Source organism: Muntiacus reevesi, chromosome 2 (genome assembly GCF_963930625.1).
Source record: "Muntiacus reevesi chromosome 2, mMunRee1.1, whole genome shotgun sequence".
Lineage (NCBI taxonomy): Eukaryota > Metazoa > Chordata > Mammalia > Artiodactyla > Cervidae > Muntiacus > Muntiacus reevesi.
Genome location: NC_089250.1, coordinates 39,914,188 through 39,927,188, shown reverse-complemented (window position 1 = coordinate 39,927,188; position 13,001 = coordinate 39,914,188).

Genomic DNA, 13,001 nt, shown 5'->3' with positions numbered 1-13,001 from the left:
TGCGGAAAACACATCTCAAATACTGTAAATTATGAATGACTTCCAATTGGCTGTTCAATAGCTTACCATCATACTGACTAGTTCTTCCTGTGGATTCTGACTTATCCACAAGCATAAATTTTTAAGAGAAAGTAAGAACATATCTGGGGCTTCCTTGGTGGCTTAGTGGTAAAGAATCCACCTGCCAATGTAGGAGACCCAGGTTCGATCCTAGGTTAAGAAGGGAATGGCAACCCATTCTAGTATTCTTGCTTAGAGAATCCCATGGACAGAGGAGCCTGGTGATCTACAATCCATGGTGTCACAAAGATTTGGACATGATTTAGCAATGAAACAATGGCAACAACAATGACATATCTATCTCATGATAAGCTCTTTCCAGAAGAGTAAGGTATGAATTCCTGTTGGCTTGTGAACAAAAACAGGCTGGTTAACAGAGATGCATCCTCATTTGCAAGAAAACAGCATGTGTATTGCACCTTAAGGTTATTCATTCATTTAATTCTCAGAGTGATTCTCCTTGATGGTATTTGTTCTCTTTTACCAATGTGGAAATAAGCTCTGAGAATATACTGGGCTGGGCTGAATGACAGCATTGGTAACTGGCGTGCCAACAACTGAATGCCTGACTTTGGAAGTAAAATCCTGTTGTATTTCCATTATTCATTCCCATGAGAAGCTGGAAATACTTTTTCCTAAAACTAATGATAGTGCAGGTGGCCCTCAGTTGTTACCTGGACAGACAGTGATTCCTGGTCTGTACTTATTTCAGGTCAGCTTTGAATACAGACTTTTTCACACAGTTGACTTATGCACATTAATGGCTTGAGGACAAAATAAGAAAAACATGGAAAAAAAACAGTTTCTGGAAAATGACTTTAATAGAAAAGAAATGTACCTTATCTCTTTTTACTCTGTTATAAAATGAATGCTCTCTAACACATCCTGAGATCCTGACCTCTACCAGATGTGGTCCTTGATCTGAGATGGACTCCTCCCGCCCACACCTCCCAGAGAAGCATCCTACAGATCCACATGCAATTGGCCACAGCGAGTCATCTGGTCAAGACCAGAGTTGACTGCTCTGCCCACGAGAAGCTCATTGTAGGCACATGGACAGCAGGAGGATTGAAGAAATTGGACCAGCAAAGTGGTCTGCCATGGCCAGGAAATGAGGAAAGAAAACTACAGGTGAAGTTCCAATGAGAAGACAGTTAATCCAAGGCACAGAAAGTCACTTAGAAAGGCTGGGGCATAGAGGGTAGGAGAGGGCAGTGCTGAATGAGGCCCGAGGTGAGGCCAATGGCTGGATGACCCAGGCCCTTGGGAACCATAGCCAGGAGTTTAGGTCTCAACCCAGAGTCAGTAGGAGCCAATGAAGGGCTCCAGTATGAGGAAAAGCTGTGCATATTCTGATCTCAGAAGGATGCTTCTGGTTACAGGGAAAGAGTAGATTGGAGCAGGCAAGCCAGAAGGTGGGGAGGTAATTAGGAGGCTCAGTGCTGAGATGCTGGAACAAGAGAAGCAGATGAACCATGATCCATCACCTGCCAACCAAGCACCAAGAGCAGGTGGACACATGCTCACTCTTAATCCTAAAGAAAGAAAAAAGAAAGTTATTAACACAAGTCACCAAATGTTCAACCGATGAATTGTTACATGTGTTCCCGACGACAAAAACAAAATAGCCACAAATGGGTGCTATTGGCACATAGCAAAGTGTGCACACCAAAACCCAAGTGTACAGAACTCACACTCTTAAAAAATCTCCCATGACACTTTTGTTTTCTTATCTTCAGTGGAAAGTATTATCAGTGGTCTTCCTAGCCCCAGAAAAGTTGTTACACTGAGTCAGTCCCCACAGAACCCTGAGTCACCGATTCCAGATGGCCCCACCCAACAGCGGCGAGCTCTGCGGGTACAGAGGGTCTACAACTGCCCAGCACCGTTCAGAGCCAGAGTCAACAGCATGCTCGCCCAGCCACCAGAAGTCAACGTCCCTCGTCTTCCTCATCTGAGTGGTTGGAGCAACATTTTATTAGAAACCGTCACCCATGCAGCTCACATAAGGAGAAAATGCACTTAGAAGGGAGTATTTGCTTTTTGGTACATGTGTCCTTTGGTATCAGGGAAATAAAATTGAGTGCTTTAACATGAGAATTCATACCTGACTGCGGATGTGCCTGGGGCTGTGACCGTGTTCTGGGGCAAGTTGTTCTTACCCTAGCCATGCTATAGCGTGGGACAGAGTCTGAAAGGGAAGCTGGGGAGTCAGGCTTGGCCCTGGATTTGCTGTGTGACTTTGGAAGAGTCGTTGAGTTTCTCTGGGCTCCAATCTTTCCTCAAGATGATTGCATGCGGTGGTTCCCAGCCTTTTTTTTTATTCCCCAGCACATGTTTTAGAGAAATAACCCATCCCAGAAGGAATTGTGTCATTTTAGCAGTAATTCTCAAGCAAGTGAGTGGAGAGGGGTGGATAAGTGAGAACTGAGGGGAAACCATGATTTAGGAAAAGTCTACATGAGGGTCTGATCCTCTTCACCAACCCCCACCGTCCCCAACATGCACACGCACATACACATCATACATATTCACACACATACACATGCACACGGGCTTCCCAGGTGGCACTAGTGGTAAAGAACCGATCTGCCAATGCAGGAGATGTAAGAGACATGGGTCGACCCGTGAGTCAGGAAGACCCTTGCAAGAGGGCATGGCAACCCACTCCAGGGTTCTTGCCTGGAGAATCCCATGGACAGAGGAGCCTGGTGGGCTATAGTTCATGGGGTCACAAAGAATCAGAGATGACTGAGGCGACTTAGCAAGCATGCTTAAACGCTCTCTCATAAGCTAGCTAAAAAACACAGCCATGGCCCAGCAGAGACCGATCTCCAATAGACCTACTCTGATGGGCATCCTCTGGGGTTCCTCCTTAGAAAGGGAAAGGGGCTGGGAAAGGCGCAGGGAGGATGCACAGAGAGGGTTCACAAAGGAGCTCCGGGAGGCCCTTCCCTTCTCTGGAGTCCAATCAAAACGGAGCAGGCCTGAGAACACATGGCATCTTCAGAGACAGGTTTGTCTGGTTTCAGGTTACTTTCTCTCTTTACTTCCTTCCTGTCCTGCCTTGAGTGGGAAGATCCCCCTCCAGCACATCAACCAGCCGCAGCATGGTTGCAGAGCATTAAATGGGAAAAGAGATCACTATTGGTCCTTTTTAAAATGACCCTGAGGGATGGGATGGGGAGGGGGGTTCAGGATGGGGGACACATGTACCTCCATGGCTGATTCATGTCAATGTATGGCAAAAACCACTACAATATTGTAAAGTAATTAGCCTCCAATTAAATAATTTTTTTTGAAAACGGGGAAACAGTTTCCTTTCCTCTTATTAAGGAAACACAAGATAGTAGAGACTGCTGACGTCAGCAACCTTCATCCATAAGGACATTCATTCAAACTTGGTAAGCTGAGCTGTACATTGATCGAGACAGACATCTCCCACTGGTATGCCGTATTCCAAACAACAGTGTAAGACAGTTTCCTTTTCTCCACATCTTCTCGAACATTTATTTGTAGACTTTTTAATGATGGCCATTAGGACTGGTGAGGGGTGGTAGCTGATCGAAGTTTTGATTTGCATTTCTCTAATAATCAGCAGTGTTGAGCACCTTTTCATGTGCCTTTCGACCATCTGTATGTCTTCTTTGGAGCAAAGTCTATTTATATCTTCCTCCCATTTTTTGATTGAGTTTATATATATACTAATTTTATATATGTATAATGTATATTAAGCTGTATGAGCTGTTTGTATATTTGGGAGACTAATATCGTGTAGGTTGTCCATCTCTCAATATATTGGCCTGTCAGGCAGCAAGCAGTACAAACTTGGGTTGAATAACACTATCCACCCTGGGAACGCCTCTTTAGGATACATCACCAAACCCCCCAAGAAGTAGCTTCCCAGGTTCTCTCCCATTGCAAGAACAAGCGGAATCTTAGATTTCTTTGTCAACCTTCTTTACAGCATTATCATCCTGCTGCTATTCAATCTCTTACTCAGAGATTGAAGGAGCTCTATTTCAAAGAAACTGAAAAAATAAAAAACCCTTGTCCAAGCCTTCACTTTCTCCAGCTTGCTCTAAGTTAGTAGCCAATGGAACAATAGCAAAGAGAGAAAAACCATGGAGCCTAGACTTGGTGGAAGACCTAAGGGGAATTAATTTTGTTTTCCTTGTGAGGCACCACAGCAAGTTTTCACCCTGAAAGGTGAGCTCAAGTTGCAAAACAGAGTTTGCAGGTGATGGCTATGTGGACATCAGAAGCAATGGAGGACTTAGAAGGCAACTGAGACTCCTTATAATTTCTGCCTGAAGAGCACTGCTAGCATAGAGCCATCCCCCTGAGAAATTTCCCCTCTCTGATGAATGTTCCCTAGCTTTCAAGTTGAGACATTTACATCCTAACCCCTCATCATGGACTGAACAAGGCTAGGGTGGATGGGTAAATTTGACATTTACACTCAGGGAACATAACATACAAAATATAAAGAAAACTCAACCTCGAGAAATGGATTGGAAAGAGGATGTGCAGGTCACATTCTGCAGTGAAGTCTTACAACAGAAGCTCCCCTGTAACATCTTTTCAAGTGTCCTCCTGGGATCCATCTGTGCAGACTGCTAAAACTGTTAACATACCCAATTAGGTTTTAATTTATCTCAGTTTCCTCAGTCCTGCCATTAAAAGTCACACCACAGAGCCATCAGACAGAGCATTACCAGCCTCACGGTTTGGTCAGGTGCTGCCCAATGAGTCGAACTCGACACCAGCTGCAGAAACTGGACCTCAGTTCCAGCTAAGAAATGTTGAAATGGGTCAGAAGCATTTACCCTGGACATCTGTGTGCCGCATAACCTAAGGGTTTGTCTTAACAAAACAAATAAAGGCTTTCACATTCCCAAGGACAGAAACCATTTAATCTACTTACACGGCTCTTTTAAGAATGTAATACTTTGGCAAGACATATATGTCAAGAAAGCAACAACTCGAGATTTATAGAGGCTAATTTATGTTTGAGTCTGTTACGATGGATTCCGGGCAGTCCTGCTTGCTCTGGGCAGAATTTCATGCCCCCCCCCCACCCCACCCCCACCGTAGGCCGCTGCTTCATCTCGTATTGTTCCTGTTTATTGCAGCAGTGAGCCTCGTGAGATCACTGATTGCTTAGCACCAGCTGACGGCCGATCCATTTATTACGGAGGGAATCAACACCTCCAGTGAGGTCAGCAAGTTCCCTTTGGTGCTCATACTGTAGGTGATGAAATCATGTATTTCTCTACAACGTATTAGATTCACTGGATTGACCAGGGATCAATTTTTGTTTAACCAACTGTGCAGGTTACTGGGTAGGAAGTTTCTTGGTGCACCAGTGTGGTATTTCAAAACAGCAGTGAAAATAATTATCTTAATATGGGGCCACTGGGTCTTTCTCGAACACATGTTGGAGGAGCGCTGAAGACAGTGCTTAGAACTAAAAATACCAAACACATGGAAAAGTCGTTGGTCTCCCCCGGCACTGTGGGTTCTTTATGAATTAGGAATGGGACAGTAAACGTGTGGGATCGCTCAGGCCACCAGTGGGCCCTTCCTGCCATCAGTGAACTTGCGACCTTATTTCCTTGGAGGGCTGTTAAAGTGAAGTCAGAGGGCAGAAGAGTTATTTGCAAGTACCCTTTTCACTTGTGTGGTCCGAAGAACTAACAGATTTATCCAAAAGATGGACAGTGTGAGCGGGGTGGAAGAAGCAGCTGGTTAATTCAACATTCGGCTCAAAACACAAAAGCCAGACAAGGACCAGAGCTGCTGTTTGGCTTTGGTGGACAAGTCCTGTTCTGAAAAGCAAGCTTGCTCTGCTGTGTAGACTGACAGCACATGGAAACCCTAGACATCCTTACCAGGCAACGTGCCACTGCGACAAAGGATGGGGCCCTTCTCTCCCAGGCTCGGGGTCCACCGGAGCCCTGCATTTGCGCCTGAGAGGAAAGGAGAGGGGGGCAGGCAGGAGGCAGTCAGGAGGAGGGAACTCAAGTCTCTGTAGTAAACTCTGGCCATCTGGAGGGGTCCAGCACAGATCAATTTGAAAGATTTGTCCAAATATCTCTACCCAGCAGAAAAGAGGGCCAGTTTCAGGCAGAGGCCTGGAGATACAGAAGGAGATCCCAAGGAGCTGAACACAAAGACTGCTATAAGTAGAGCATCCGTCTGTCTCCCAGGTTCCGAGCACCTCTCACAGAGCCCCAATGGAATTCTTCATAACTTTCACCCCAGATAAGCTGATGTGGACTTTATATGCATTATAATCTAGGAGATCATTACTCTCATGATGGAGAAATTGGGACAGGCTTATTGGCCCTTCTACCAGTGAAGAGAGGAATCTCAGGAGATGAAATTCCGAAGTGGAAGGCAAAGCCCAAAAAGCTTTATATAATCATCTCTGAGTTCAGAGTGCTCATAGTTTCTGATTTCTGAGTTTGATTTAATCTCTAAGAGCTGAAAACGGCCAAAATTTCCAGTCTTTTTCAATTGGCAAGTTGCAAACTATTATAAGTTGTGGGATCAACTTACGGATCCCAACAGACAACTGTTAAATAAGACAGAATGAAAAACAAAGTAGAACATCTCAGAGAACTTTGCCCATAGGAAAAAAAGTAAATACCGCCTTGACATTTTGTTTCAGTTATGCATCTGTATACTAGGTCTCAAAGTAAAATGCATTTCTTACTCTGGGTCTTAAGAAAAAAATATCTGAAAACCACTCTTTCAGCCCAAAGTTTTCCAAACCCTAGAGGAGGGTGTTGGAGGTATGCAGAGTCTAGGAGATAGGCATAAAATACGTATTCCCTAGACCTGACTCAAGCTTAATTCATCAGATTGTCTGGGGTGGAGCCCTGAAACTTCCCAGGCAGTTCTGATGTAACCAGTTCATAGACCAGGAGATGGAGCAGATAGAGTCCGGCTAATGAAAGCTCCTGAATTCCAGAAGGGCTGAGGTCCCCAAGACTTCACGGCAGGTCAGCAGAACAGCCCTGCCAGGCTGGTTGTCACCCACCAGGACCCATCAGGTAGGGAAAGGACTTCAGTGCTTTTACACCCAATGAGATCTTCAGAACCGCCATGTGAAATATTTTTAACGTTCAAGAGAGCAGCCCTTTGTATTGCATGTGTTAGAACATAGAACCAACATCTTTACGGCTAGTCAACTTTTTCTTTCTCTGGTGAGTTACTATGACATAGCATGGCAGCCCCTGCCTCTCGCTCACGGGAACACACAGACCCTCAGTAAATAGCTGCTGAATTAATTAACAAGTGAAAAATGCATTCAGAGATCCTGAATTCATCTAAAGCAGGTTAAAAAAAAAAAACCATTTCATCTTCTAAGAGTCTTAGTGCTAAAGAAACCTGTAATGTCTATCCTTCAGCAGACTCTGGGTTTTCTGGGACAACACCATTTAGTTTCTGTTTTCTTTTAGTGGTTTCATTAAAGTTTGTACTTGTTCACGAAAACATTTTAATTTTCCTACTTAAAAAATACAGATTACTAAGTGATGTCATCTCCATCCATCTTTCGTCAAACTTGAGATTCTAGGGCATCACTGTCCATTAGAAATATAATGTGAGCTACACATATAATTCAAAATTTTTAAATTCACATTCAGAAAGTCTTTAAAAAACATTTTATCAGGTGGCTCCGTGGTAAAGAATCCACCTGCCAGTGCAGGAGATGCAAGGTCAATCTCTGGGTCGGAAAGATCCCCAGGAGAAGAAAATGGCAATCTACTCCAGTACTCTTGCCTGGAGAATCCATGGACAGAGGAATATGGTGGGCTCTATAGTCCATGGGGTCGCAAAGAGTCATGCATGACTGAGCACAAGCACCAAGCAAGCACATCGGAAATATCATCATTTAAACACACGGTGTGAAAAATGTTAGTGAAATATATTGTTTCTTATTATCATTGAGATCCTAGGTGTATTTGACAGTTACAGCACAACTCAATTCAAACAAGCCTCATTTCCAGTGCTCAGTAGTAACATATGGGTCCTAGCTGCCATAGTGGTCAGTGCAGATCTGAGCTTTATGGCTTGTTGCAGATATAAGATAATGGCTCTAAAACCATCTGTAGGACAAATAGTGGAGCAAAAATAATGCCAGTCCACTCTGCAGAGAAAACTCTGGGGTCATGTGTGAGGAAACTAGATCTAATGTTCCTGAGACTCCATCATCACCTCGGACACTCGTCCACTTGAGTCCACTCGTCAGTCCACTCCCTTTGAGGGACAGCTGCTCTCAGTGGCCAGAATGTGGACACTGCCATGAAGCCTCCTGAGCTGAAAGCCTGACAATTATTTGTGCGTCTTTAGCAAATTTCTCTCCTCTGACTGTCTCATTTCCTCATCTATAAAACTGGCATAATAGTACCAATCTCATACCACGGTTTGGAGGATTTCCTGAGGTTAGACAATAATGCAATTAGAATAGTGATTGTAAGCACTTTGAAAGAAAGAGCTATACTATTTGTCAGAATTAAAATAAAAGCTGTCCAAGTCAGTCATTAGAGCCATTCACCAAATATTTCCATTTCCTTCCCAGTGCAGGGCATGCTTCTTTGCCCTGATAAAGTTATATGTGGCCACTGACTTATTTTGGCAAATGGAATGTGAGTGAACATCATAATGTGTCACTCCCAGGTGGACATTTTAAGAGCAAGTACTTGACTCTCAAAGAGCCCAATCACAACCACCAGCCCTGCTTCAGATGGTGCCACTCCATCAGTCTGAGGCCCCAGAAAAGCCCCCAGTAAGTCCGTTTCTCACATAACATGAGAAAAATCTAAAACTTTTTCTTGCAAACCATGAAGAATATTTGCAGTTCTTCAAATATTGGGAAGTATTTTTTAAACTTACCTAGCCCATCATATGTAATGAATCTTCACTGCTACTTGCTTGAGGGTTTCACTAAGTTAAGTAATTCATTCTACTTTCTCTAAACACACTAACTGATGTGAATCTCAAATCTATCCTCAAATCTATTCAGGTCCTCTTCAATCCTTGGGACCTATGTACCTACCAATAGGCTTGTATACTTCATAATTATCAGTTAACTTGTGTACAAATTGTAGTCATTATTACATTTAAGTATTACCCACTGATAACCAGTCAATCCTAAAGGAAATCAGTCCTGAATATTCATTGGAAGGACTGATGCTGAACTGAAACCCCAATACTTTGGCCACCTGATGTGAAGAACTGACATTTGAAAAGACCCTGATGCTGGGAAAGATTGAAGGTGGGGGGAGAAGGGGACGACAGAGCATGAGATGGTTGGATGGCATCACTGACTCGAAGAACATGAGTCTGAGAAAGCTCTGGGAGTTGGTGAAGGATAGGGAAGCCTGGTGTGCTGCAGTCCACGAGGTCGCAAAGAGTTGGACACAAATGAGTGACTGAACTGAACTGAACTGACTACACACTGATGAAATTTGAGTGAATAAAGAAAGAGAGCATTGTATCTATAAGTGCTCAATTGAATGCTTTGAATAGACTGAATTAAAATGAGTTATTAAAACACCTTCAATTTAGTTGTGCCTGAAATAATTAATGCTGGGGTGAAGTATGTGTCACAAAAATATAAAATGATCCCACACCTATCTCTTTCAATTCTTGCTCTACTTTAGAGAAATCCAAACCAGAAATTGGAAAACATATATTTTGGGGTGTGGTCTTTGCAAGAAGGGCAAAACGGAATTCCAAGCAACCACCACACCCACAAAGCAAAGGCTTGACCCTACATCAAAAGACAGATAAATGTGTATGTGGTCTGATGCTTTAAGTTCAATGAAAATATTAGAGGTTTGTAGGTATCGTTCTTATGTCCACCACCCAAAATCAAATACCTGGATTAACTAACTACTACTCTTAACTCTATGAAATAAGGTGTTTTTCTCCTATAGAAAGATAATTGGATTTTTATGAAATTCAGCAACTCTGATCACTCCCCTAGACACAGAACATTACTTCTTTTTTGTTTTGGATTATCTTTCACATATTGTAGGGGCTTGCCTGGTGGCTCAGACAGTAAAGAATCTTCCTGCAATGCAGGAGACTGGGTTCAATTCCTGGGTCAGAAAGATCCCCTAGAGAAGGGAATGGCAAACCACTCCAGAATTCTTGTCTAGAGAATTCCACGGACAGAGGATCCTGGTGGACCACAGTCCATGGAGTCACAAAGAGTCAGGCACCACTGAGCAACTAACTCTTTCACACTTTGGCATATTATACTTTTGGGAAAACACAATCTGAAAAAAAAAATCTTGCTGATGGGTGATGCTCTAGGTTATAAAGGTTCTGCAAGGAAACAGAGGATGGTCCCATAAAAGTTGCATCTGTTCCATCCACCCCAACCCTTACATTTGTAGAATAGACATACCTGCAGTTTAACCACTGCAGCTATGAAACGATGCTTGAAAGTAAAAGGAAGTACAGGCCTTTCTCCTTACGGTCCCTGGAGCCCAGAAACACATGGTCCTGTTCTGGCCATACTTCTAACACCTAACATGAAGCACATGAAGCACCACCAACTACTTTCAGCTGTTCCCCAGTGATGAAAAGTTTCAGACATATGGTCCCAGAGATTAATATCTGTGCAGCCCAGAAGTCGTTGGGAACATGTGACCTGAGACAAACGTAAATTCCGAGCCTGGTGTTTCCCTCTGTGGACCTCTCCCTCCACACCTGGACTCTTGGAATGAGTCACCGGTAGGCTCTGGGAGTGAGGACCACAAAACAGGGATTAGCACGTGTGAAAATTCTGAGCCACCAGTCAGAGACTCCTGGAGGGGCTGTTCACCTTGGTGAACCCCAAATAAAGTGGGCTTCAGGGGAGGGCTGTTCTTTCGAGGGATCTTCCCAAAGCAAAGAGTCTCCCTGGGCAGTTTGGGGGCCTGTGTTCTAAGGATAGTCTCATGAAATAAGTGATTAAAAAAAAACTTTTTTTCTATATTCTTCCACTCTCAGGAGAAGATACGTTATGGGCTGCAATCCTGCATCTCCTCCAGCTATTTCACTATCTCTCAAACAATGTTGCCCCAGCTTTCTGTGACATTAGCCTAAAGATGTTCCTTGAGAAAAAAAGGGGAAACCCTAATACACCAAGAGTGCCAAGAATTTCCATGGCTGCCTCTACCAAGAGTTTTGAGAAGATTCACAGACCCATGGCTCCAAAAACACTATTTTTAAATGATTTCAGTTATGGTTAAGAAAACTGCTTTGTATTTTTTTAGAAACACAAGCCAGAAATGATAAGTCAAAGGTGGCATTTCCAGGTTAGGCTTGAAAGTTGGATATTTATTACCATGAGTGGAAAATTTTTTCTACCCGGGAAAAGGACATATGGCCTTCAGGCAGCTCATGAAGACAGAGAGAGAGACACACACACACTAGAAAATTGGCTTAAATCAAGGGTAAAATTATGTTATAACAAAAGTTTCATATTTGTGCTGGTTTTAAAAACACTTTAAGCAACTTCAGTTAAGTTTTTGAAAGACTATAACTGTACTATCAAGTGATTTAAGCTCTTAAGGAAAGTAGAACTTTAATAAAGTGAAGCTCCAACATCCTTAATACAAATATTAGACAAAATTTTATTTCCAGAGAAAAGAACAAGGAAGATGCACTCCCCACCATTTCCCAACCACATAAATCATGCAAATGATCCATTCTTGTTGGGATGGTTGCAACACATGCCAAGTGAAGAGCCCATCACTTTGATATAAAAGGTTGCAACGTGCACGAAGATAAGAGGCTCAGGAGAAGAACCTGATAGAACTGGATCCCCTGTGGTCTCCAGGGCAGGGAAATCGAGGAGCAGAGTCCTCCACTTGGGCCCTCAGTTATTCCCAGTCTTCCTTAAAAGGAACAAAGTACAAACAAAGGAGTTTTTTTTCTTTTTTGCTGCCTTTTTCTTCCAACAAATGGTGGATTGCTCAGAACACACTTTTCTACCCACCTTGCAATGACACAAGAACTGGGAGGCAATCAGAGCCCCAATCAGTAAATGTTAGGTAAAGTTTTTCCATTTTCTTAGAAAAGAATTGTAACATAAGCTACTCCAAACTTTAAAAGATCCACTAATACTAATAAACTCAGGCCAATGGTCTAGCTCATCATTCAACAAATTCCTATGTCCAGGGTATGAAAAATCTTGCCCTGTTCTCAGACAAATACAACTAACCTGAACTTTGTGCTCAGTAAATTGGCTTTTAGGTAACACCATTGAATAAATCATCTGGGTCTCCATTATCTTGTTTTAGGAAAAATATTGAATTATAGGCAAATACTTAAGAAGCAACTCTTGGCTAGAACCCAGGAACTGACACAAGTCTACAGAGAGCAGTCAGTGACAAGGTGCCTACCTGAGATGGTGAGGAGGATTTCTTATTTAAGTCTTTCTGTTTTTTCATTCAAAACAGAGAACACCCAGAAGGACAAGAAAGATTTATGGTTTGAAGCAGTGTTGGTCAAAACCCTTTGAAAAGGACGTATTCATAAATGTTCTCTCAACAAGCTTAACTAAGTTTATTGCCCCGTGATTTTTTGTCTATGCTTTATAAGCACATCAGTATTACTGTTTTCATTTAGCAAAAAGAAAAGATGTGTTTTTTAAAGAGTTGATCTTTACTCAGAAATTCATCTAGATTCCATTAGAAAAACAGTCCACTTAACTGAGAAACCAATCAGTAGCTATAACAATTAGATTTATCTATTGTGTTTGTTAGCCGACATTTCACAACCTGAATCCAAGTTCAGAGAATTTGGAATCCCTGAATGAAAAAATAAAATATTCTTACTGTTCTCGAAAAAGCACCATTCTTTGCTCATCTTGCAAAAGTACATGTTTACTGTAGCAATTTGAAAAAAAAAAAAGACATATTATATCATAAAGG